The 24,121-nt window shown below is 56.2% G+C and overlaps 1 pseudogene; it reads left to right on the top strand.

Annotated features, from left to right (window-relative positions):
• Positions 1 to 468: 468 nt before the first annotated feature.
• On the top strand, positions 469 to 21,582 carry LOC139604531 (Fc receptor-like protein 4; annotated as a pseudogene).
• Positions 21,583 to 24,121: the final 2,539 nt, after the last annotated feature.

Below are 24,121 nucleotides of genomic sequence, written 5' to 3'. Positions count from 1 at the left end.
ATTCCCAAGGAATCCTCTCCTGTTCATTCCATCCCCTGCAATCCTCCTTCCCACAGAACCATGATTCTCTCAGGAACCCCCATTCCCCCAGCATCCCCATCCCCTGACCCCAAATCTCTAGAGCCCACGCTCCCCTGGGACTCCCACCCCTGAGTCCTCCCAGCCCTGGGCACCCCCATTCCCATGGACCCCATCCCTTGGATCTCCCATTCTCCTGGACACCCATTCCTGGCTCCCCAAACCCACTGAGCCTCCCACTCCTGGGTACCCCATGTCCCACCTTGTTCCACCCACCCTTGTCCCCAGCCTGTGCCCAGCCTGTCCCCACCCTGCCCCCACCAAGGGCCACCTACACATGAGGACGGACGTGACCTCACTTCCTTCCCCTTCATCCAAAGAACCTCCAGCCAAGGGAGTGGTGGCCACAGCAGCGAGTGACAGCCAGTGCACATGGCTGGGGACACCGGGATGGCCGGGAAGGTGGCGCTGCTCCTGTGGGGTCACTGCCCCGGGCAGGGGCCTGACACCCCAGGATGGGGAGGGGAGGGGGCACAGGGGGGCTGTGGGGTCCCCTGAGGTCCCCAATGCCAGCAGTGCCAGTCCACGTTACCCACATGGACCTTGGTGGGACTGGGGATGTAGGGTGGCTTTGGGGACAGGAACAGGGGGCAGGAATTTGGGCATGGGGATGTGGGAACAGGAATGTGGGGACTGGCACCTTTGGGCTCAGGTAGCTCTGGGCATAGGGACAGGGGAACTGGGATGCAGGGACAGAAGGGGACAAGAACGGTGAGGATGTGGCCACGGGGATGGGATCATGAGCTGGTGGGGGTCACCTGGGTCAGCATGGGCTGTGTCTCTGGTGTCCTCATGCCCAGGGTGTCCACAGTGTCCCCATGTTCTGCCCCAGCCCAGGGTGGCCTCAGTGTCCCTGTCCCCAAGGTGTCTGTGCCACAGGGATGTGGTGCATGGGTGGCTGTGACACAGACATGTCCCCCTGCCTTGCCAAATCTTTTGGGGACCACCCCCACACAATTTCCCACAAGAACTGCTGTCCCCACTGGGACAGTTTTGGGAAAGACCTCATGCCTTGTGCCCCAGGTGCCTCTGTCCCCATGGTGCCACCCCCACCCAGCCCTGTCCCTTCTCCCTTCAGCCCAGACCCTTGGCCTCACTGGTGTGTCCTCGGGGGATGCCATGGCACCACCCCACTGTCCCCAGCCCCACGCTGGCCCTGGCAGGCTGGTATCCCCTGTCACCCACAGGTGCCCAGACCACCCAGCTCCTGGTGGAGCCCCCCTGGAGGCCGGCGGTGCTGTGGGACCGGGTGACACTGACCTGCCAGGGCTCGGGGACCACCGGTGCCACCACCTGGTACAAGGATGGGCAGCGCTGGTGGCAGGGGGGACCTGACCACTTCACTGTCACCGCAAGTGGCACCTACTGGTGTGACAGACCCGGCACTGGGCACAGCCCCGCATGACAGTCTCAGAAGGTGAGGGGGGTTTGGGTGTCCCCAGGGTGGCACCCACAGGGACCCCGAGGGCTCTGATTGGGCTCCGCTCCATGGGTCACCTCCTGTGTAACCAGAGCCCATTGCCAGCTCTGGGGACATCCCAGAGCATCCCAGAGTGGAGAACCCTATCTTGGAATTGGGCACCCCTGGTGCGCTGGGTGTGACCCAATGTGGGGGTGCCCATGAAAATAGGACCCCCGTGTTGCCTTCTTGTGAAGGCCGCGGCGACCTGGTTTCAGAGTCCAGCACTGCGATCTCCTCCTTGGGATCCCTCGTGGCCAATAACGGACGCTAACACCAATGTGGTGGACGGTTAAAGGCCTTTATTGAGGGGTCTCAAGAGTATTTATGGACTAAGGGGTTTCTCTACGTCAGAAAGGGGTTTGGCTATACTTTCTAGGGTTAGTATGGAGTGGAAAGTTACTGGCATCCATAGGTTAGGGGGGCTACACGTTTGGCTACATTCCTAGCGTGATCCTTATCTATGGGGAGAGGGGTAGAAGGATTCCTGTAATTTTCCATCACAGCCTGAAATCTTCCGAATGCCTGTCCCTTACCTACCACACTTCCCCCCCCTCTTTCACAAATGAACGAGGTAATCTTATACATAGGCACTGAAATGAGGTAGGAAGTTGAGATCTGACTAGGGAAAAGGGTCTTGGGAAACCTGAGTAAGTTTCTGCCAGGCAAGTCTCTCGTGACTGGCAGTGTTCCCTGTTGAATTCACAGTAATTGTTGCTGTCCCACGAACAGGATGCTAGCCTGTTCTAGGCGGGCCTGAACGAATGAGACTAGCTTGTTCAGCAGGCATGGCCCGAAGGTAATAGCTAAAAGCAGCATTGCCAATGGACCTATTAGGGTAGAAATTAGGGTGGTTAGCCATGGTGATTGATTGAACCAGGATTCGAACCAGCCCTGTTGGGCTTCCCTGTCTTTCTGTCTCTGAGCCAGTCTGTTTCGGAGTTCTGCCATGGAGTCTCTAACGACTCCTGTGTGGTCCGCGTAGAAACAACATTCCTCTTTCAAGGCAGCACACAGGCCTCCTTGCTGCATGAACAGGAGATCCAGTCCTCGCCTGTTCTGCAGGACTACTTCTGAGAGCGAGGAGACTGACTTTTCTAGAAAGGAAATGGATTTCTCGATCCTCTGCAGGTCCTCATCGATGGTCATCTGCAGCTGGGACAGTCCTTGGGGTTGAGTTGCTAGGGCTGAGACACCTGTTGCCGTTCCAGCCGCTCCTAGGCCGAGCAGCATTGCGATAGTTATACCTGTTAATATTTCTCTCTTGTGGAGTCAGCTGTTTTCTTCGAAAAGGTGGTACACTTCTTCGTCTGAGTGGTACAGGATCCTAGGGACGATCAGAACTTGAACACAAAAGTCGTTAGAGTTATCGAATTTGGCAAGAGACACCCAGGGACTCACTCCAGATCTCTGGCAAACCCACATCCCAGATGCGGATGGGACTACCCACTTATTATTCCTGTCGGGCTCAACTACTTCGGTGCAGACGTCGCCTTTCCGCTTAGCTAGGGTTGCATTGCCAAAGCATCTGCCCTGACCTGTGACTTGACTCAGGGTAATTCCTTTGCGGGGTGTGTCCCATCTGCACTGGCGAGGGGCATCGGCTGTGGAATAGCTGAAGGGGGTGTCTAAAGCGACTCCTTCGTAAAAGGGGGGTTTAATATCGTAGCAAAGCCAGCAGGAGTCGGTTAGGTTAGGGTTAGATTCATTCAGGGATAAAAAGGTAGCTTCTAACTCGCGAAGGATTGGGTCCGAGTCTGACCTGGCTGAGTGGCCTATCTGGAAGGCTTCCTCATCACCAGTCGGGATGTCGGTGACCCTTGTGGGCAGGGTTTTGGGGTAGGTCATGTTTCTCCCTTTCTGTGTGCTTTTATCTGTGGGAGCATAGGGTATGAAAATCCCCTGCTCCACAATGGGTTGGCATAGATGGGCCGTCTCGCATCTATAGCGGGAGGGGGCTGAATCTCGCACGTCCCCTCCCTCTCAGAAAGCATACGGTTTATTTGCACTATATCAAAAGGGAGTAAATCATCATTGCTAAAAAGACTGTCCACGAGAGTGGAAACCACCCCTGAGTTAATTCCTTTTTCTGAAATAGCTTTTACTATTGTCTGAATGTCTTTGGAATTAACGGGAGTATACTTTCTTTGCTGGTTCCCCTGGGGTCCTGTAATTCTCACCGGGAAGGCATGCACCAATGCTGCGGGTGCCCATCCCGCGCATTCGATTTTGATTTTACCCCAATCGGTGAGTTCGTATTGGGGCTGGTTCCCGACTGTGTTAAAAGTTTTATTTGGTTTCGTCCGAAACTGCATTGATTCTGTTTTCTCTGCTTCCGAGTCGCTGCTGGACTCGGTGGGCTCCACAGGGCGATCTGGGGAGCTGTGGCTCCCTTCAGAGTCGGAAGTCAACTGCCAATATACTTCCGGTTTCTGCTGCCGTTTTGTTCGGCTTCAGCCCCGCTCCTCCCCTCGGGGGCAGTGCCGCTCCCGCTCCCGCTCCCTGGGCTCGCCCTGCCTCCCGCAGGGAGGGATCTCTCCCATATATGGTGGCAGCAGTGGGCGCGGCTCCCGAGCGAGTGCCCGCCCTCTGTCGCACCCCCACGCATGTGTGTCTGCTGGGATCCGCAGCTCTCGGCTGGGCATGGGCTCAGCGCTGGTTTCCCGCGCATGCGTGTCCGCGGCTGGCCGCGTTTCCGGGTTCTTCCCGCCGCGGGCCGACGGGCTCCACCCCTCTTCCCGGCCACCCGCACCATATTCAAACGGGTAGGGCGGCGGATCCCCTCCGCCACCCGCGTGCGCGCTTGCCTTCTCGATATTTCGGGCTTCTGCCGCCAATCCCTCCCAAAAGGACTGCGCGCGTCCCTCCACTTCTTGCGCTAAGTTGGCTATGGGCGGGGAAGGGATAGGCGAGGGGCCCGCGGGCACCCCGGGGGGCTCCGGAGGTGGTCTGGGTCCCGGTGGGTCCCCCGAAGGGGTCAGGGGGTCCCCCGGGGGCTCCGGGGGCTCTGGGCTCAGGGAGGGATGGGATGCGCCTGGCCCCCGCGTCTCCCCGCTTTCAATCGGGTTGCCACCAGGAGGGGTTCGCGTTATCGCTCCCTCCCCCAGCTGTGGCGTGATTAACAGACAGGAACGCGCAGCGTTCCACGTCTCCCGTTCTTCTAATGCTTTGCGTAGGGCTGCGTCTGCCTTCCCCCACGCTTTCAGGCTTTTGCTGCTGCCTGTGGCTTTTGTGTCCTCTGCTAATGCGACAGTGCATTTCTGCCACGCCTCAGAGTGCAATATATCTATGGGTCGATCAATGACCCCAAGCTCGAGGAGTCTCGTCAAAGCGAGATTAAAGTTCCTGAGTTCACATTTGATTCCCCATTGCATATGTATCAAACTTACGACCTTCGCTATCGCTTCCATACGAATCGCAGGTCCCGGGGTGTCCCCCTGCTTCGCTACAGTCGTTCCAGCTCTGTGAGTGCTGTCCCCTGGCCAGGAGTACTCCCGTCGCCCGGACTCGTCGTCGTTCTCGGGTTTCGGCACCACTATGTTGCCTTCTTGTGAAGGCCGCGGCGACCTGGTTTCAGAGTCCAGCACTGCGATCTCCTCCTTGGGATCCCTCGTGGCCAATAACGGACGCTAACACCAATGTGGTGGACGGTTAAAGGCCTTTATTGAGGGGTCTCAAGAGTATTTATGGACTAAGGGGTTTCTCTACGTCAGAAAGGGGTTTGGCTATACTTTCTAGGGTTAGTATGGAGTGGAAAGTTACTGGCATCCATAGGTTAGGGGGGCTACACGTTTGGCTACATTCCTAGCGTGATCCTTATCTATGGGGAGAGGGGTAGAAGGATTCCTGTAATTTTCCGTCACAGCCCGAAATCTTCCGAATGCCTGTCCCTTACCTACCACACCCCCGGTGTAACAGGACCCCTGTGTGCCACAGCCCAGTTAGAGTTGCAGGTGTTGGCGTGGGAGCTGCTGGAGGGGGACATGGTGACACTGCACTGCTGAGGCTGGTGGGACAACCCGGTCACTGGAGTGTGATTCCACCATGGGGACAAGGAGGTGGGGAGGTCCCCCTATGGGGCCGAGCTATCCCTGCCCCCTCTGCCGCTGCACCACAGTGGCCACAACAGCTGCAGGAGCTGGGTGGACACCGAAAATTTTCCATGGGCACACTCGGCACCAGTGACAGTGACAGTGCATGGTGAGCACCCCCACAACTGGAACTCCAATCTCCTGACACCCCAAAAGCCACTTTCCAGTGCACTCAGAGTCACAGTCCTCACCTCCCCTCTCCTTCCCTGAGCTCTTCTTGGTAGCAATGCGGGAGGGTCCCCCCTAGCTCACCGAAGGGTCCCCCCTGACTCTCAGCTGCCTCAGCACCCCCAGCCCCCTGTGGCCCCGTGCCCCCCTCCTGCACGTGTTCTACCGGGACGGGCAGGTGGTGGGGGTCCCTGCAGCTGCTGGTGCCTGCCGTGGGGGTCTCTCACTCGGGGAATTACAGCTGCCAGGTGTGCTCTGAGGGAGGGCCGTGCGGAAGAGCAGTGCCCAGCTCTGTGTCACAGTACACAGTGAGTGCAGGGATGGGCACGGAGAACCCCCACAGCTTTCTTGGCTCCCCCAGCACTGCCTAGGGACCCCCAGCCTTCCCTGACACTTGCCCTGTGGCCCCAACCTTTCCCAGATCCATCCCTGGCTCCTCTCCTCCTTCCTTGGGTCTTTCCCAGCCCTACATGGGTACCCCCATCCTTCCCCAACATCTTTTCCATGTCCTGCCATCTCTGCCCCGGGTCCTTCCCCAGGTCCCCCATTCTTGGCCCATGTCTCTCCATCCCTCACTGGGTCCCTTCACTTCTTCTTGCGTCCCCCCACCCCTCTCTGAGGTCCCCGCACGTTCCTCAGGTCCCACCATCCCCTCCCTGGGTCCCTGTACCCTCCCTCGTGTTGCTACCTCTGTCTCCAGGTGTCACCTCCCTGAATCCCCCATCCCCCTGTTTCCAAGCCTCCCCCATCTCTGCAACTCCTCTCCCTCACAGGGATCCTCCTGCCCCTCCCCAGCCCCCCCGGGTCCCTCACTGTCCCCTGCTGTCCCCCCCTTCTGCAGGGGTCCCACCCTCGGGGGTGTCCCTGTCAGTGCAGCCCCCCAGGGGACAGGTGGCACTCAGGGACAGCCTGGTGCTGAGCTGCATGGTGGCCGCAGGGACAGGTCCCCTGTCCTTCTCCTGGTATCAGGAGGGCTCGGAGGCACCGCTGGGCACTGAACCCCACCTGGAGCTGCACCATGTTGGGGAAAATGACAGCGGCCAGTACCGGTGCCAGGTCAGTGATGGGGACAGTGTGGCCAAGAGTGACCCCATGAATGTCACTGTCTCCTAGGTGAGTGGGACCCTCGGGCTGGGGGTGACCCCACCCATGGCACCCCCATCCCTCCTCGCCAGGTGCCAGCCCTGTCTGCGTCCCCGCAGTGCCTGTGGCCAATGCCACCATCACCCCGGTTGCCTGTCACACCAGGTGCATGCAGGTGACCCCGTGACCCTGCGCTGCTCAGTGCAGGTAGGCTCAGCTCCTGTCACCTTCACTTGGCTGCACAACGGGCAGGAAGAGGCCCAGGGTCCCCTCCTGGAACTCAGTGACGTTGAATTGGGACATTCAGGCATCTACCAGTGCATGGCCACCAACCAGCTGGGACAGGACGGGCACCGCGTGTTCCGGGCGCTCAGCTCAGAGCTGGCCCTGGAGGTGACACCTGGCTCATCCTGGGTCACAGGTGGGGTCACACGGGGTCACCAGGATGTTCATGACCCCCGAGGTTCAGGGTCACCTCAGTCTGTCCCCCTCTGTCCCCAGCAGTGGCTGTGAATATCTGCAGGACCCTCCTGTTCCTGTTCCAGCTCCTGGCTGTCATCAGGGACTGTCACTGGCGGCACCGCAGGGGTGGGTGACAACGGGCGGGGGATGGGGGGTCCTGGAGGGAGAGGAAGCCCCCAGAGTGGGGGCAGAGATCAGCAGAACCCAGGGCCCCAGAGCTGGGGGACACTGAGCCTGCAGTGACCTCGGCTTGGAGTCCTGGCGGATTTGGGGTAATGTGGAGGGTCTTGGTCGGGGCTTCGGGTTTATCCCTGGGTGGGCTTTGAAAAACATTGCAATGGTAGTGGGGCTGGGAGCTCCTGGAGGGTTTGGAGAGTTCTTGGAAGGCCATGCAGGGATGTTGGAGCATCTTTTTGGGGGAGTTTGGGAGGTGCCCCTCCCTTGCAGCCTTGGGATTCTCAGGGCTCAGAGGGTCTAGGATGCTGGGGATGTTTGGTGCCCTGCAGTGGTGCAAAAGTTCTGGGGGGTTCAGGCATACTTGGGGAATCCTGGGGGAATCAGGATTCCGGTGGGAATCGGGGCTGCAGTGGGGTCCTGTGGATGGTTGGAGCTGCTGAGGTCCCAGGAAGGTTCAGGGGTCCTGGCGTCCCCAAGGTCACCCTCTCCCCTTTCCCTTGCAGCCACCAGGAATCCCCAGAACAGGTGAGTGGGGGGGCTCAGGCTGGGACTCCTCTTTCTCCCTCTTCAGACACTCCCCAGACCCGCCTTATCCCTACAGGGCCCCCTGGATGGGGGGGCAGTGCTGGATCCCAAATCATGGTAATCAAATGGGTGGGGGGTGTGTAGGGGGGTGACAGGGACACGTCACCCACGGGTGTCACCCCCCACCCAGGTCCCCACAACCGGTGCCTCTCACAGGGCCCCCCTGCACCACATCCCCCCAGGTGACCAACACGGAGCTGTTGGGACCCCAAGGGTGACAGCGGGACCCCAGTGGCATCTACGAGATCGTGCTGTGACAATGGGGGCACTGGGGGTCCCTGCCCTAGGGCACCCGCCATCTATTCCCCCCACTCCTGTGGGTGCCCACCATGCCTGTGGGGTGGCCACAAGTGGGGGGTCCCATGTGGGGCTGCCCAGGGCTCCCCATTCCAGTGCTCCCAGTACCCCCAGGGGCTCCCCATTCCCTCCCCCACTGCCAGGGGGCACAGGACCCTTGTCCATCTTATTGGATCCAAAATGCAGCTCTTTGATTAAACTGGGAGAAATGGTTTTTGTTTGTTCAGCTCTGCCTGGCCAGCTCCGGAAGGAGGAGGGTTCTGGTCAGGTTGTTGAGCAGATTGTTCTGGGATTTGCAGGATTTTTGGGGCTCCCTCAGTTCCTTGGGGACAGGGACAGAATAATGAATTGCTGCATTTCCAAACTGGTTCCCTTGCAGCTGCTCTGCAGAGGGGAAGGAGCTGCCGCTCCTTTTGTCCCGTCTCGGTGACACCGGCCACGTGCTCAGGGATGTCCTGTGGTGCCGCCCCATCACCACTGGTACTGACCCCGCAGCTGCTGAGCCCCTCAGGCCGAGGTGGAGCCCAGCAGCAGCAGCAGGAGTGCCCTGAGAGCCACGAGAGCCCTGGGCTGAAGCTTGGGGAGGCCGGGGATCTCCCCAGATGCCACCCTAATGCCTGCCCCAGCTCCAGCCCTGCACGCCAGTGCCCAAAGCCCCACACCCGGTGCTCCCTGAGTGTTGTCTGATCCCTGGAGCTGCTGCAGAGCCTCAGCCTGGCCTGGCCATTGGACAGCTGGGGGCGCCGGGAGGTGCCAGGAGGGTGGAGTGGACTGGGGACTCTGGGGAGGAGCCCCGGGCACTGCAGGAGCCAAGTCCTGGCCTTGTGTCACTGTCTGTCACAGGTCGTGGCTGCCATCGCGCTGTGAGGGCTGGTGTCAGCATTGATAGAGACGGCACCCCGTAGTTTGCATGCATGAAGCCAATTTATTGATTTGGAAAGCTCTGTTCATATACCTTTTCAGTTATAGCTACAATTAGCAGCAATCACAATGTTTACATTTCCTGGTAACATCTCTTAATCATGGCTTTGCACAGATTCGCACAGGCACTTACAGTCTTGCATGATTTCTCTCAAACGAAGCATATCAAGTACACCGTTATCTTTTGCTTCCTCCTTCAAGCTTCTTCTTTCTGTTGTCAAGACCTGCAGCCTACAAGGGCTAAAACGTCCATGTCAGTTACAAGCTGAGCAGTACCTTCAGTCCTGCTTTCTGGCTGTATTCCCATATCTCCCCCTTTCTTTTCCACCAGTAAAATCTTTTTTGTGGATTTATCAATTAGTCTTTGAACACGTTGCAAAACGTGGCAAACAAATTACCATAAGCAATAATACAGCTAAAACATAAGTTTCTATTTTAACTAAATTTTTAAGCCAGCCAGTAAGCCCCCATCCCTCAAGTATTTATTTGTCCAAGACAAAATCGCTAATTTGCAATTTAGTTACACTCTGTTGAAGGGCTTGTATGCTAGCGTGGATAGATTGAGAGTGGTCCGACAGATTCATGCAGCATAAACCTTCAAAGTTTCACAGCCATGTCCTGGCAGTCCTACTTCTGTTCTTGTCTTGCTCCCGAGGGCTGTGTGGCAATTAGGGAATTTTTCTTTTCTCTGGGCTCATTCTCTTGCAGGCAATTGACATTTGTCCAGACAAACAGGTAACTGCTTTGGATCTGTTGGTGATAAAACACATGCCTACCTTCTCCCTAGGTTAGTAAATGAGTTAGGCCTTATCACTGTACACTCAATTAAAGATATTAACATAGAAACTTTTAGATTGTCTCTGCACATGCAAATCTTCAAAGCAGTATTGCTCTGCAAGTGATCAAATTGATTTGATTTGCTTTCAAAATTTTTTGTGTAAATATTAGTGTAAACACTCTTGAGGAGCCATACTCCCCTGTCTCTTTTTTTTTAACAACATGTGTGTCTCATTATGAACATGAAGGCAACATAAAAAACCAAGTATGTGGCAAAACAAGAAACTTACACTAAGCAGAAATAAATCAGAAAGTATGTACAAGTAGTAGTATATGAGAGATAGAAGGTTGATTTAAAAGAATGCATTATCAATTCCCTAAATACTGTACCATCCCCAGGGTCTGCAGGTACTGGCAAACCTCATTTTACAGTGAGGGCTTGGAGAACCATTCCTGGATAAGATTTCCAAGATCACTCTGAAAGGCATTCCAAGTAATATAGGTCCGATTTTGGTAAGTCAAAATGACCTGAGTACAGTTTTGGTGCAGAAAACACCTGGGCACGGTGGGCACCCATGGGAGCTGGGGGCGGGGGCACTCACACGGGGAGTGCCCTTGGGCAGGGACCCCCAGTGCCCCCAGCATCACAGCACGTTCTCATAGATGTCACAGGGGTCCCGCTGTCATCCACGGGGTCCCGACCGTTCCACGTTGGTCACCTGGGGGGCTGTGGCACAGAGGGGCTCTCTGAAAGACGCGGGGGTGACATGCCCCTGTCACCCCCTGTACTCAACCCCTGCCCACTCGGTGCCTACGATAAGGGGGTCCAGCACCACCCTCTCCTCCAGGACCATACTGGGGGGATAAGGAGGGGTCTGGGTGGTGTCTGGGCATGGGGAAAGGGGATTCCCAGCCTAAGCCCCCCCACTCACCTGTTCTGGGGATTCCTGGTGGCTGCAAGGGAAAGGGGGGAGGGTGACCTTGGGGACGCCAGGACCCCTGAACCTTCCTGGGACCTCAGCAGCTCCAACCATCCACGGGACCCCCAAATCCCCACTGCAGCCCCGATTCCCACCGGAATCCTGATTCCCCCAGGATTCCCCAAGTATGCCTGAACCCCCCAGAACTTTTGCACCACTGCAGGGCACCAAACATCCCCAGCATCCTAGACCCTCTGAGCCCTGAGAATCCCAAGGCTGCAAGGGAGGGGCACCTCCCAAACTTCCCCAAAAAGATGCTCCAACATCCCTGCATGGCCTTCCAAGAACTCTCCAAACCCTCCAGGAGCTCCCAGCCCCACCCCTCTTCAAAGCCCACCCAGGGATAAACCTGGAGCCCAACCAAGACCCTCCAAATTACCCCAAATCCTCCAGGAGAAGAACAGGGACCTGTCCCCACAGCCACCGCGCAGCTCAGCACCAGGGGGTCCCCGAGTGCCACCTGTGCCCCGGGGGGCTGCGCTGACAGGGACACCCCCAAGGGTGGGACCCCTGAAGGAGAGGGGGACACCAGGAGACGGTGAGGGACCCAGGGGGTTGGGGAGGGGCAGGGGAACTCCAGTGAGGGAGAGGGGGTGCAGATATTGGGGGAAGGGGGCTTAGAAAGGAACCTCGAGGGATGCTGGGGGGGTCAGCGAGGGAACACCTGGAGAAGGATGTGGGCAACACCAGGAAGAGTATGGGGACCCAGGGAGGAGATAGTGTGACCTGGGGGGGTGTGCAGAGACCTCAGAGAGGGGTGATGGGACCCAGGGAGGGGCGAGGGGACCCAATGAGGGTTGGAGGGAAACACAAGCCAGGAATGGGGAAACCTTGGGAAGGACAAGAAGCAGCAATGGCAGGACACGGAAACAGTGTCAGGGATGGATGGGGGAACCCATGTAGGGGCTGGGGGTCCCAGGGAAGGACCTGAGAAAGAATGGTGGGAGCCAGGGAGGGATCTGTGAAAGGCTGGGTAGCCCGGAGCAGGTCTCAGGGAGGGCTGGGGGATGCCTGGCAGTGTGGGGGACCTGCGGCATCTGTGGGTGCTCCCCATAACCATCCCCACATTCATTGCGCACCGTGACGCGGAGCTGGGCGCTGCTCTTCCACACAGCCCCACCCTGGGAGTGCACCTCACAGCCATAATTTCCTGAGTCGGAGACCCCCAGGGCGGGCACCAGCAGCTGCAGGGACCCCTGCGGGCCCCCCCCCACCTGCCCATCCCAGTAGAACACGTGCAGGAGGGGGCTCGGGGCCGCAGGGGGCTGGGGCTGCTGAGGCAGCTGAGAGTCAGGGGGGACCCCAGGGTGGGCTCAGGGGAACCCTCCAGCACCGGCACCAGCACCAGGTAGAGCTCAGGGCAGGAAAGGGGAGGAGAGGACTGTGACTCTGAGTCTGTTGGGAAGTGCCTTTGGAGGTATCAGAAGATTGGAGTTCGAGCCATGGGGGTACTCACCGTCCACTGTCACTGTCACTGCTGCTGACTGTGACAGCCAGGACCCCAGAAAGTCCCGGCAGTGGTAGCGGCCGCTGTGGTGCAGCTGCAGAGGGGACAGGGACACCTTGGTTCCCCTGAGGGACTGCCCCAGATCCTTCTCATCCTTGTAAAATCGCACCCTGGTGACAATGTTTTTTTGCCAGAGCTGGCAGTGCAGTGTCACCGTGTCCCCCTCCAGCAGCGCTCGTGCTGGCACCTGCAGCACCAGCTCATCTGTGGGACAGGAGGGTCCCATCTCACTGAGGGGTTCAAGACTGTTCCAAGGTGGATGCCCATGGCCCCGGGGACATCTGGGTGCACTGGGATGTCCCTGTGTTCAGGGGAGAGGCTCTCTCTCCCCTGAGAGAGAGGGGTGAGAGGTGTGAGGCCACCCATGGAATGGAGCCTACCCAGACCTGTCCAGGGCCACACTGATCGTAAAAGATCCCCCCTCACCATTTAAGACTCTCATGGGTGGGCTGTGCCCAGTGCCGGGTCTATCACACCAGAAGGTGCCACTCGCGGTGACAGTGAAGTGGTCAGGTCCCTCCTGCCCCACAAGTGCTGCACGTCCTTGTACCAGGTGGTGGCACCGCTGGTCCTCCGAGGGGCTTGGTGGTCTGGGCACCTGAGGGTGACAGGGGACACCAGCCTGCCAGGGCCAGCGTGGGGCTGGGGACAGTGGGCTGGGGCCATGGCATCCCCTGAGGACTCACCAGCAAGGCCAAGGGTCTGGGCTGAAGGGAGAAGGGACAGGGCTGGGTGGGGCTGGCACCATGGGGACAGAGGCACCTGGGGCACAAGGCATGAGGTCTTTCCCAAAACTGTCCCAGTGGGGACAGCAGTTCTTGTGGGAAATTGTGTGGGGGTGGTCCCCAAAAGATTTGGCAAGGCAGGGGGACATGTCTGTGTCACAGCCATCCGTGCACCACATCCCTGTGGCACAGACACCTTCGGGAGAGGGACACTGAGGCCACCCTGGGCTGGGGCAGAACATGGGGACACTGTGGACACCCCAGGCACAAGAAAACCACAGACAAGGCCCATGCTGGCCCAGGTCACCCCCACCAGCTCATGATCCCATCCCCATGGCCACATCCTCACTGTTCTTGTCCCCTTCGGTCCCTGCATCCCAGTTCCCTTGTCCCTATCCCCAGAGCTACCTGAGCCCAAAGGTGCCAGTCCCCACATTCCTGTCCCCACATTCCCAAATTCCTGCCCCTGTTCCTGTCCCCAAAGCCACCCTAGATCCCCAGTCACACCAAGGTCCACTGTGGGTACCATGGACTGGCACTGCTGGCATTGGGGACCTCAGGGGACCCACAGCCCCCCTGTGCCCCCTTCCCTCCCCATCTCAGGTGTGTCAGGCCCGTGCCCGGGGCACTCACCCCACAGGAGCAGCGCTACCTTCCCGGCCATCCCAGTGTCCCCAGCCATGTGCACTGGCTGTCACTCTCTGCTGTGGCCACCACTCCCCTGGCTGGCGGGTCTTTGGATGAAGGGGAAGGAAGCGAGGTCACGTCCCGTCCCCACGTGGAGGCCCTTGGTGGGGGCAGGGTGGAGGAAAGGTGGAGATACAGTAGGGCACAGGCTGAGGACATTATGGGATTGTCTGGGGACATGGTGGGGGATGATGTTGGCAGGAGTTGGGGACTCATGAGATTTGGAGAGCCAGAGACGGGTGTCCAGGGCAATGGGGAGGCCTCAGGGATGGGGTTTCGGGGGATTTGGGGTCCTGAGGAGAAGTCACCAGGGGTGGGGTGCCATGTGAATGGGGTTCCCAGGGCTGGGGGGACTCATAGATTGGAGTCCCATGCCAGCGTGGGCTCCAGGGATTTTGGGTGTAGTGGTTTTGGTTTGCTAATTCGAGATTTTTTTGATTAATGGAATAATTTATGTGGTGAGTATAGTGTTGGCTAACTATTTACCAATTTATTAGAATGTGTTATTTATTTGTTGTTTTGAGATGGAATTAGGGAAAAGGTAAAGTGGCTTTAAAACTTCAAAAGGGTAAAAAGAAAAATTTATTAATAGCAATAAATAGTAATAGTTATAGTAATTATAACAGTAATAAATCCCTCATCAGGGGTGGTGGGCCAGGGATGGGGGTGCCAGGGGAAGGGGGGGTCCTGGGAGAATCAAGGTCCAGGGGGAAGGGAGATTTCGGGGGATGGAATGAATGGGAGAGATTTCCTTGGGAATGGGGGTGATGGGCCATGGAGATCCTGGGCAATGGAAGCCCCAGGATGGGGGTCCCAGGGAAGGGGGGACAGAAGGAATGGGGGTGCCGTGCTTAGGTTCCCAGGGTCATAACAGTGTCAGGAATGGGCAGTGGCTGGGTGGTCCCCTGGGTCACAGCTCCTTCCCTGGGTGCCTCAGATTTTGGGGTGACCCAGGGCTTAGTGCTGCCTTCTGGGTGGCCCATGATTTGGGGGAGCAACAAAAGCGGATTCTGAGGTGCTCTGGGTCTGTGCTCCCCCAAACTCCAGGGGAATTTTCCTCTCTTCATTTCCATTTCCTTTCTTTCATCCCAGATTTCACAACCCCCCAATTCAAGCCTTGATGATCCTGGGGAGCTCCTGAGCAGGGAGTGGGCTGGGGGAAGCCCAGGGTGGGGGAAGCAGCGGTGAGGGGTCTGGAGGGGGGGCTGCGGAGGCTGTGGGAGATGGGGGTGCCCGGCTGTGCCCCCCAACACTTTCGCTCTCTCTCTCCTGCAGAAGAAGGAAGAGGCCGTTTGACACCTTTGTCACACTAGGGGCCGGTTCTGCCCTGTGGGGGCACATCCAGGGGGCTCCTATCCTGGGGAGATCCTGTCCCAGGGGGGACACATGCTGGACAAGGGGCTCCTGTCCTGGCATGGCAGCTCCGGGGGATCCAGACTTCTCCATTCATGCTCGTCCCCTGCAGGATCTGAGCCGGCAAGAGCAGCTGGGGAATGGAGCCCCAGGCAGGAAGGAGCTCCCAGACTCCTGCTCCTTGAAGCCAGTGGCCATCCAAGGCTGGGGCCCAGCCATGGCCCAGCCCCACTGCACAGGGATGGCCATTGGCCAGCCTTTTCCCTCTTATCTGGCAGCCGCAGCCAGAACCCAAACATTTTTTCCAGGAGCTTCCAGAAGGCTGCAGGTGTTGTTCAAGAAAGAGGGACCCAGTCAGGTTGCTGAGCAGATTGCCGTGACATTTGCAGTAGTTCTGGGGCTCTCTCAGTCCCTTGCTGAGAGGGACAAAATGATCAATTGCTGCATTTCCGGACTGGTTCCCTCACAGCTGCCCCGGCAGTGGGGGTTTCCAGCCAGCCCTGCTCTGAAAACCATCAAAGGCCCTCCCAGAGCCACTGCTTGGGCTCCCATTGGGGTTTGTGCTTCTTGCAGGGCTGAGCAAACCACAGGCAGGGCTTTTTTCCACCCACAGAATTCTCACCTCTGCAGCAGCTCTAAAGCTGCCAGAATCAAAGCCAAGGGGGCAGGGGGGACCCTCAGGTCCTGGCTGTGGCTGTCAGGGAGTCCCCCCCGCCCCGGTCCTAGACCGAGCCCCCTGGGCAGGGTCCGCCCTTGCCGGGGCCGCTGCGGTGCCGTGAAGGGCGAGGGACAGCGTTGAAAGCGCTGCTGTGAAAAGAGAGAGATGGGCCACTGCAAGACATAAGATCAAGGCAGAGATTAATCTCTCGCTGGCTCTCCAAACCTCGCAGAGTTCTTTATTTTTAAAACAAAATTTCTTTTTTCTTTCTATTTGTTTCTTTTCTTTTTTCTTGCTGTTAGGAGGGAGGGCTTTTGTTCTGAGGAATGCATCTGTGATGCTAAAACAGTTAAATATTGCCCAGAGGGTAAAAGCAACAGATGTGATTCTTCTCATGTTAAAATCGGCCTGGCCTTTCTTCTGCAGCTGTTAGCACAGCTGGACACAAGAAGAAGAGGAGGCTGTGGAAAAAAGCTTTTTGCTAAACCCAGAAAGTTTTGGGGCATGCTGATGGCAAATGCTGATGTAGTATTGTCTTCCTTTCGTCACTGTCTCTGTTCTGGTAAGAAGTCCTTTTCAGGTACTACTGAGGCAGCAATCAGAACCAGGGAAAGAGTGTGGATTCATGCCAGCAGAATCAAAGGACTTGTGAAGGAACCTGAGGAATGGACTATTACATCTAAACTGGGTGGTACCAAATTGATTTTCAAAAGGAGACTGTGTGGTAATGGTTTGGGAAATCCTATTTGTGAAAAACACGTTCACTCTCCTGTGAAAATTTAAAAAGTTTAACAAAGGACAATAGGAAACAAGGACTATGGAGCAAAGGTTATTACAGCTGGGTGCATCTTGACACTCAGCCAAGACCACACTGTTCTTTTCGAGATACCCCTTAAATACCTTTTCCATTACATCAGCCTGTTGCATATTCATAGACACTTATGTATAGTAAACTATTTTCCTAAACTAGTTAACATATTGCAAGAACTGATTAGTGTGGCTCCTCCTTGGGTCTGCTTTTTTAGAGCATGCATATTCCTTGGTTGTGGTTTTAATCCTTTTTTATCATTGCCTTCAGTTTTGTGTCTTGGTCCACACTGTCTTCAGAGGATGAGTGCTGATAGTTGGCAGATCTGTACAGGTGTCCTCATCCTGTGTTCATCGGATATTATCCCATCCAAGCAGGCATTTTAACACAAGCATCCTTATATCAGCTATTTCCAAGTATTTCACTACTATGTCCAAGCTTAATTAACAACAGAAATAAAAACTATATCTTTAGAGCAAAGTTATTTTAACACCAGACATATAAAATCCATTTTAATATTTGTGAAAATCCAGTATTATAATATGTATCTATAACAGTTATAAAGAAATAGTTTTTATTTCTGTTGTTAATTAAGCTTGGACATAGTAGTGAAATAGCTGATTTAAGTATGCTTGTGTTAAAATGCCTGCTTGGATGGGATACATCCAATGAAGATAGGATGAGGACACCTGCTAGAGATATGCCAACTCTCAGCACTCACTGTCTTGAGAGGAATGATGGATTTGTCTTTACAAACAAACTCTGGGTCTGCTGGTAGATAAAACTAGCACTGGGAGATGAAAGAAACAATGGGGAGGATTCCACTGATTGATGAATGGGAAAAAGATATTTGCCTTTACAAACTGTAGGTTTGCTGATACATGAAATTGGATATTGAAAGATGAAAGAAACAATGGGGAAAACCCCTAAATTCCATAAGAATTAAAAATTAAAAGAGAGGGTTATCCAGTAGAGGGGAATCTTTGGTATCTGTACCTCCCAAGTACCTCAGCCAATGGGGAAGAGAGAAGGGAAATGAAGATAAAAAGGAGGCTTTGCCCTCCAAAAATGTGAGAGATCCCAGGGGAATGCCCCATGGCCTCTCCCTTTATTCCAATAAAGTAAAAGGACTCCTCTGTCTCCTTTTTGGATATAAACCTCTGATGTTTGTTGTAAGAGCCTAAATGAGATGCGGGACTGTTTTGCGGAGAGAGCCAAAAACTCCACAACTTTGTGAAAGTTGTAAAGCCGGTATGTTTATTATTACAGCGCTGGACGCATGCGGAGATTACTCTCCTAAAAGGCATGGGTACCTCTGGGAACTTCAGGTCCCTTTTTATCCCCCTCTCATATACATATGCATACAGTTTCACAATAGGTTCATCCATATTCATTTTTAGGAATTTCCAGTGACATTTGCCACTAGTTCTTCTTTATCAGGAAGAATTCCTAGGTCATGTTGACTTGCTCCGTCACAGCAGTCTCTGTCTCTCTCTATCATCCTCCGTCTCTCCCCCTTATCTCTGTCCTTAACTGAGCAACTTCACGGAGCCTAGGTTCTGCAGTCAGGCTAAATAGCTATGGTTTCTAACCACAGACTCAACTCAAAAATGTACATTTCACCTAAATCAAAATGGATTTCTACCCTGGAAAATTTCCACTTTTTCTCAGGACTCCAGGCAGCTCTTCAAAATGCAGTTTATTCCATCCCACATGTTACAGCAGTGCAGGGTCATGAGCAACAAAGCCTGTGCCTACAGCTGTCAGCTCCAGCTGCAGGCAGGCCTGGAGACCCTTTGGTTTTGGTTACAATGCATTATATACTTTTCTTTGCTTAGCATCTTAATACAGTAGAACCAATCAATACCTTAACTATTATCTACAGCATATCATAACTACTCTAATTACCATATTCACGTTACTATTCTCCAATCACTAAAAGTTAGTACATTACAGTTTAAGCTAGAAGTTGCTTTTCAGTTTTCTTACAGTGGAAAATTCTGAGGCCTTCTTTCTACTTGCAGCTTTGCTGACTTCTCTGCCTGTGCTCTCTTCCTGATTGGTAAAAACATCTTCTTGTCTGAGGTGGGTTTATCCTTTGCTCTAAGTCGTAAAAACTCCTTCTAACAAACATACCCTTTGCCTTCCTGGTTATCCAGTAAGACTGGCTCAGCAATTCTTTTCTTCTATATAAAAACTTGCTTCTATCTCTATTCCTTCATCAGACTCTACATGTAAAAATCTTTCTGCTAAGCACACATATCTGTGAGACTTTCTTGTCAAACTTTCATCCTTCCTTAACACCAAGGTGTCCATGCCAAATGGATGTGGTTCATGGGTGGCTGTGACACAGACATGTCCCCCTGCCCCTCCAAATCTTTTGGGGACCATCCAGACACACTTTCTCACAAGAACTGCTCTCCCCACGGGGAAAGTTTGGGGACAGCCACCACATCCTGTACCCCGGGTACCTTCCCTGCAGTGACACACTCACCCAGCCCTGTCCCTTCTCCCTTCCAGCCCAGACCCTTGGCCTCGCTGGTGAGTCCTCAGGGGATGCCATGGCCCCACCCCCACTGTCCCCAGCCCCACACTGGCCCTGGCAGGCTGGTGTCCCCTGTCACCCACAGGTGCCCAGACCACCCAGCTCCTGGTGGAGCCCCCCTGGAGGCCAGCGGTGCTGTGGGACCGGGTGACACTGACCTGCCAGGGCTCGGGGACCACCAGTGCCACCACCTGATTCAAGGCTGTGCATCAATGGGGGTAGGAGGGATGTGACAACCTCAATGTCACTGGGAGAGGCACCTACATGTGTGACAGACCCGGAACCGGTCTCAGCCCCCGCTGTGGCAGTCTTAGATGCTGAGGGGGGATCTTGAATGATCAGGGTGGCCCCTGAGAGGTCAGAGTGGGCTCCACTCCCTGGGTGGCCTCACACCTCTCATGTGGCGAGAGCCTGTGCCCTGCCCAGAGGGACATCCCAGTGCACCCAGATGTCCCCGGGGCCATGGGGAAACACCTCGGACCTGTCTCGAGCCCCTCAGTGAGATGGGACCTCCTGTCCCACAGACAAGCTGGTGCTGCAGGTGCCAGCATGGGCGCTGATGGAGTGGGACACGGTGACACTGCACTGCTGGGGCCAGCAGGACAACATGGTCACCAGGGTGTGATTTCACAAGGGTGAGAAGGATCTGAGGGGGTCTGTCATTGGGACTGATCCGTCCCTGTCCCCCCTGCAGCTGCACCACAGTGGCTGCTACAGCTGCGGGGGCTTGGTGGAGTCCTTTATGCAATGGTCAGCAGCAGTGACAGTGACAGTGCACGGTGAGCACCCGCACGGCTGGAACTCCAATCTCCTGACACCTCCAAAGCCACTTCCCACTATACTTAGAGTCACAGTCCTCACCTTCCCTCTCCTTCCCAGAGCTCTTCATGGTGCCGGTGCTGGAGGTTCCCCCCGAGCCCACCGAGGGGTCCTCCCTGACTCTGACTCTCAGCTGCCTCAGCACCCCCAGGCCCCTGCGGCCCCGAGCCCCCCTCCTGCACGTGTTCTACCGGGATGGGCAGGTGGTGGGGGCCCACAGGGGTCCCCGCAGCTGCTGGTGCCCGCCATGGGGGTCTCCCACTCGGGGAATTACAGCTGCCAGCTGCGCTCCAAGGGGGGGGGGGGGGGGGGGGGGGGGGGGGGCGTGCGGAAGAGCAGCGCCCGGCTCCGCGGCACAGTGCACAGTGAGTGCAGGGATGGGCATGGGGAGCCCCCAAAGCCTCCTCAGGTGCCCTGCCTGGATATGTCCATGTCCCCCTGACACCTTTCTTGGGTCCTTTCATCACTCCCCTTGTCCCTGCACCCCTCTGTGGTGTGACCCCCGGGGGGGATGGTGACCCTGATGTGTCCCCCACTGTTTCTTGCAGTGGCCACAGGAGTTGGTGGGGCCTTTTTGCTCCTGCTCCTGCTCGTGGGTGTCATTGTGGCCTGGCACTGGTGGCACTGTGTGGGTGGGTGACAATGGGGGGATGCAGGCCCCAGGGAGCTGGAGAGGCCCCCAGAGTTGGGGAACCATAGGGTGGCACCCACAGCTTCAGAATTGTGACCTTGGTTCGGGGTCCTGTAGGGATTGGAGAGGTGCTAGAGGGTCCTGTAGGGATGTTGCAGGTATATTCGGCGGACCTGGGGGTCTTAGGGGGATCTCTGTGCCTGCCTGGCTTTGGGTTTTTGAGGCTGAGGTGGTCGGGGGCACTGGGGAGGTTCATGAATTCTGGGGGACTCCAGGGGTACTTGGGAATCTTGAGGAGAATTGAGGGTCTGGTGGACCTTCAGGAATCCTGAGAGAGGTCATGGCCCAGGGACCGCACAGTCTCCCCTCCCCTCTTTCCTTTGCTGCTGCCAGGAAGCAGCAGGAAAGGTGAGTGGGGGGCTCAAACCAACCGCTCTCCTTTTACCCCAACCCCCAGAGACCTCCCATTCCCTCCCCCACATCCCCTTTGTTCCCTCAGGGCCCCCCCGGATCCCCCGGCCCCCAGAGGAGGGGGAGGTGCTGTACACCCACGTCATGGTCACTAAGAGGGCAGGGGGTGAGTACGGGGGGGCACACACAGAGGGACACGTCACCCACGAGTCTCACCCCACCCACATCCCACAGCCCGTGTCTCTCGCAGCGTCCCCCCGTGCCACCACCCTCCAGGATCCCCAGGTGACCTACGCGGAGCTGCAGGGACCCCAGGGGCGACCGCGGGAACCCGGTGACATCTACGGGAATGTGCTGTGACACTGGGGGGAACTGGGGGCACTCGTGTGTGTGCTGCCACTAAAAACTGCCCCAATCCCTCCCCATGGGGGCACAAAGATCCCAAAGGGCTGAGAGAAGAACAATTTCCTGAAACTGCAATGAGAGACAATAAAACCAACAGCAACAGCAACAAGGTTCTGAGTCCAAATGGTCACAAAAGGAGCAATTTCCAGGGAAAGGCCTGAAAAGGAACAGACCTAAGACATTTCCCCCAGACTGGCAGGGCCGTGGACCTTCCTTGACCTGATGGCAAAAGCAGCCTTCAGGAGGCTCTGGATTCTCTGGTCCTCTGTCCCTAACTCCTTCTCTGCTGTGTTCCCCACACGATGTTGTCACAAATGCCCTGTGGGGGTTCTGGAGCCTCCCCCTTTTCCAGAGCAGTCTTGATCACGCCATGGCACAGGGTGGTGAGTCAGAGACAGGAAAAGTTTCATGTCTGGAGACATTTTGGAACACCTGTGTGCAGCAGGGGTGGGTTAGTCCTTACTTTTCATGAGACAGGGCCCCATCTGTCCGACTGTCTTCCAGCCTTGGCACACTGGGGACAGTGTGATACTCTGCCAAAGCCAGCTCCTGAGTGGCTGGGTTTCCAGAAGTGCAACATGGGGAGAGGACCCTTGCTGGCCCAACTGGCTTAAAAGGTAGAGCATGAGGTGGCCAATTCCATGACCCGGGCTCCTCTTGTGGTGTCTGTCCCATCGATGCTGGAAGCCAGGAGTTGGCAACTCATTTAAATGGGAAATATCTACCAAAGAAAGTGGGAACGTTCTTGGAATTGAAAGAAGACCCATGTCTAAAACTTTCTTTAATTTCAACAATAATGGGGCTTCCAGGTAAAAATGTCGGAAAAAGAGTAGCAGCATGTTACAATAAAATTTATAAAGCAGAACAGAACCAACAACACAAACCCAGAACTTTCCCTCCCGCTCAGCGCTGTTGGGTTTTTGTGGCAGTTATAACCGCGGCCAGCAGGGGGCGCTGCAGGGAGCACTCCCGGCCAGCAGGGGGCGCCCAGCTCCAGCTCCATCCCCTCAGGGGCCATGGCGGCCTCGGGCGGGAGGCAGGAGGGGAAATCGCTCCTTTTGCAAACTCATGGCCACCAATCGGTCCCGGCACCACCACCGGCAGCGGGCAGAAGCCGCCAAGGCAGCAGGTTGGATCCCAGTGCCCAGTGGCAGCGTAGCAGTGTCCTGGGGCCTGGCACATGCCCTGCACAACACCTTCAACCACTCTCTATGATCCCAAATGGAAGGAAAGCTGCACCTGACCCCAGGCAGGTCTTGAATCCACAGCAGCACTTCTGGTGGTTTTGTGCCCCAATTCCTGCAAACCTCAGCCTTTCACTCAGGTGAGAAATGCAGGGATGGAGCAGCTTTGGGGACACCTGGAATCCAGACAGGGACACTCCCCAAAGCCCCACCATGGCCACGGGCAGAACCATTGAACGATATTTCCACACATTTCTGACTTATCTGGTGGCCACAATCCAAATTCAAGCATTCTTTCCATGAGGTTCCTGAAGGCCACTGGTTTTGTTCAAGAAGGAGGGTCCAAGACAGGTTGTTGAGCAGATTGCTGTTCTCTTTGCAGTAGTTCTGGGGCTCTGTTAGTCCCTTACAAGGAGGAACAAATGATCAATTGCTGAACTGGTTCCCCCATAGCGGTCCCTGCGGTTGGCGTTTCCAGCTAGTCCTTCTCTGAAAACCATTAAAGTCCCTCACAGAGCCACTGCTTGGGCTCCTTTTGGTTTTGTGCTTCTTGCAGGGCTGAGCAAACCACAGGCAAGGCCTTTTCCCCCCACAGAATTCTCACCTCTGCAGCAGCTCTAAAGCTGCCAGAATCAAAGCCAAGGGGGCAGGGGGGACACTTAGGTGCTGGCTGCCCCCTGGGGCTGGGCAGAGCAGGGCCGGGCAATGGCCATCCCTGTGCAGTGGGGCTGGGCCATGGCTGGGCCCCACCCTTGGTTGGCCACTGGCTTCAAGGAGCAGGAGTTTGGGAGCTCCTTCCTGCCTGGGGCTCCATTCCCAAGCTGCTCTTGCTGGCTCAGATCCTGCAGGGGACGAGCAAGAATGGAAAGTCTGGAATCCCCCAGAGCTTCCATCGGCCAGACAGGAGACCCTTGTCCAGCATGTGCCCCCCCGGGAAAGGATCCCCACAGGACAGGAGCGCCCCTTGATGTACCCCCGCAGGACAGAACCGGCCTCTAGTGTGACAAAGGTGTCAAATGGCCTGTTCCTTCTTCTGCAGGAGAGAGAAAGTGAAAGTGTTGGTGGGGGCACAGCCGGACACCCCCATCCCCCAGAGCTTCCCCAGCCCTCCCTGCAGACCCCTCACCCCTGCTTCCCCCACCCTGGCCTTCCCCCAACCCATTTCCTCCTCAGGGCCCCCAAGGACGATCAAGGCACAAACTGGGGGCTTGTGAAATTGAGGGGTAAAATGATGGAAATGGAAATAAAGAGAGGGAAAAGTCACTGCGAGCTGGGGGGGCACAGACCCAGAGCCCCTTGGAATCTTTCTG

Source organism: Agelaius tricolor, unplaced genomic scaffold, assembly GCF_023055355.1.
Source record: "Agelaius tricolor isolate 1412-34295 unplaced genomic scaffold, bAgeTri1.0.p SCAF_52, whole genome shotgun sequence".
NCBI lineage: Eukaryota > Metazoa > Chordata > Aves > Passeriformes > Icteridae > Agelaius > Agelaius tricolor.
Note: the sequence above shows the minus strand (reverse complement) of the source record. Positions and strands in the feature narration are given on the sequence as shown.